The sequence below is a fragment of the Schistocerca americana genome, chromosome 1, assembly GCF_021461395.2.
Source record: "Schistocerca americana isolate TAMUIC-IGC-003095 chromosome 1, iqSchAmer2.1, whole genome shotgun sequence".
Taxonomy (NCBI): Eukaryota; Metazoa; Arthropoda; class Insecta; order Orthoptera; family Acrididae; genus Schistocerca; species Schistocerca americana.
In genome coordinates this window covers 747438801-747441547 of record NC_060119.1, presented here as the reverse complement: position 1 = coordinate 747441547, position 2747 = coordinate 747438801, and positions in this window count along the sequence as shown.

Below are 2747 nucleotides of genomic sequence, written 5' to 3'. Positions count from 1 at the left end.
GGAGCCATGGTGAAGAACAGCTCGGCGAATTCCTGAGACACTTGAACAGCCTCCATGCCAACATAACATTTACCATGAAAGTAGAAAAGGACAAGAAACTGCCATTTCTAGATGTGCTGGTCACAAGGGACGGCGAAAACTTGGGACACAGCGTGTATCGGAAACCGACACACACGGAGCGACACCTGCACAATCTGTCAAACCACCACCCGAGCCAGAAAAGAGGCATGATTAGTACGCTCGTAACGAGAGCAGGACGAATATGTGAGCCTCAACACCTCAAACGAGAAATGCAACACCTGGAAACTGTCCTGAGGAGCAATGGGTACTCCACAAATTACATTAGAAGTGTAACAGAGCCAAACGCTCGGCGAAGTAAGGAACCAGAAAAAGAAATGTCGGGTACGGCCTTTCTGCCATACTTTCCCAGCGTGACGGACAGAATCGGCCGTATATTGCGCAAACATGGAGTAAAGACGATTTTCAAACCGACAAGGAAGATCAAAGAGTGTCTTAGATCGGCAAAGGAGAAAAGAGACCCACTTGCAATGTCGGGAATATACCGCATACCATGCACATGCGGAAAAGTTTATGTCGGAATGACTGGACGATCCATCAACACCAGGATCAACGAGCATAAGCGACATTGTAGGTTGGGGCAGGTGGAGAAATCGGCCGTGGCAGAGCACGCACTCAATGAGACCGACCACGTAATAAAATTCGCCGACACGGAAATTCTGGCTGTAGAGAAGCACTATCACACGCGCTCGTTCAGAGAAGCTGTAGAAATACAAAAACACGCGAACAGTTTCAACAAGAAAGAGGAAAGCCTTAAGGTAAACGGATCCTGGCTTCCCGTACTGCAGCGAACGACCGTCGCAGGTAGCAAGAGGAGAACCGCACCGGAAATGACCGCGGAGAAGCCCTCGGACGTTGGCGCGCCAGGTACATATAGTCTGCGGCCGCGAGCTCGGCTCCAGTTCACCACCGGCAATGGAGGGTGAAGCTTTGACAATGCCAGCCACTCGTGCTGGCGAAACGTCAGAACAATCATTAGATGAACGTCGGCCGAAGAACCCGAGACAGAAGCCAGTAGGCAGTTTGTCAAAGTGCTAGGTGTTTGAAGCGCTCCAGAAAAGCTGTGAAGCTCACATAACAATAGGTACAGAAAGCTAGTTGAAACCTGAAATTGACAGCAGTGAGATTTTTGTGGAAAATTTAAATGCTTATCGAAAGGATAGGGTAATGGGAGTGGTGTACTTGTCACAATAGATAAGAAACTCAAATTCAGAGACAGAAATTGAAGCTGCATGCGAAATCGTTTGGGCAAGACTCGGCATCAGCGAAGGACATAAAATGGCAACTGGATCTTTCTATCACTCACTAGACTCGCTTCCTGATGTAACTGAAAACTTTAGAGAAAACCTCAGTTCGCTTGTACCTAAGTTCTCCAGTCACACTGCAATCATCGGTGGAGACTTTAATCATACAACAATCAATTGAGAAAATTGCAGTTTTGTTAGTGGTGAATGTGACAAGACATCTTTTAAAACATTACTAATTCCCTTGCCTAAAAACTACCAAAAACGGATAGTTCGGAATCCCACTTATGACGGAAATATATTAGATCTAATGGCAACAAACAGACCCAACCTCTTTGAGAATATCCAGATTGAAACTGATATCAGTGAACATGACGTGGTTGAGGCGACACTGGTAACGAAAGAACAAAGAACAATCAAAACAAGTAAAAAGATACGTATGTTCAGTAAACCAGATAAAATAGCAGCAGCGTCATAACTCAGTGATTAACTTGAAATTTTCAGCATAGGACAGGAGGATGTGGCGCACTATGGCTCAACTTGAAAAGAACAGTCGACCATGAACTGTGTCGATATGTACCCAGTAGAAGAGTTCGTAATGGGAGGGACCCTTCATGGTTTTCAGTCCCTATAAATAAACTTATAAAGAAGCAGAGACTACGACATAATAAGTGTTAAACAAAGCATAGCGCTATAGATAGACAGAAGCTGAATGAAAGACATATGGCTGTGAAGACAGCAATGTGTGAAACCTTCAGTGTCCAAAGTATCAAATTATTGTCGAAAGATCGTTCACAACACCTAAAGAAATTCTTGTCGAATGTAAAGGCTAAAGAAATTCTTGTCGAATGCAAAGGCTGTTAGTGGCACCAAAGACAGTGCCCGGACACTCACGGACGAGGCAAGAACTGAAACTGAGAGTAGCAACAGAAAAGCCGAAATGCTTAACTGCGTTTTCAAATGTTCCTTTGCAGAGGAAGAGACAGAAGTTTCGACCAGTTTAACTCTTGTGCCAGTGAAAGGGTGAGTGAAGCACATATTGGTGGCAGTGGCGTTGAGAAACGGCTGAAATCGTTAAAACTGAACAAAGACGCAGGGCTACATGGAATCCCTATCAGATTGCATACTGACTTTGCGGCTGAGCTAGCCCCTCTTCTGACTGTAATTTATTGGGTCTGTCGAACAAAATATCATGCCCAATAGTTGCAAGAAAGCACATGTCACATCCGTTTGCCGGAAGTGCAGAAGAAGTGATCAACAAAACCACCGTCCAACATCCTTGACCTTGATTTGTTGCAGAATCTTAGAACATATACTGAGTTCAAACTTAATGAGGTATCTCGAACAGAATGATTTCCTCCATGTCAACCAGCATGGATTCCGAAAACATCGACCAAGCGAAACTCAATTCGCATTTTTACGATT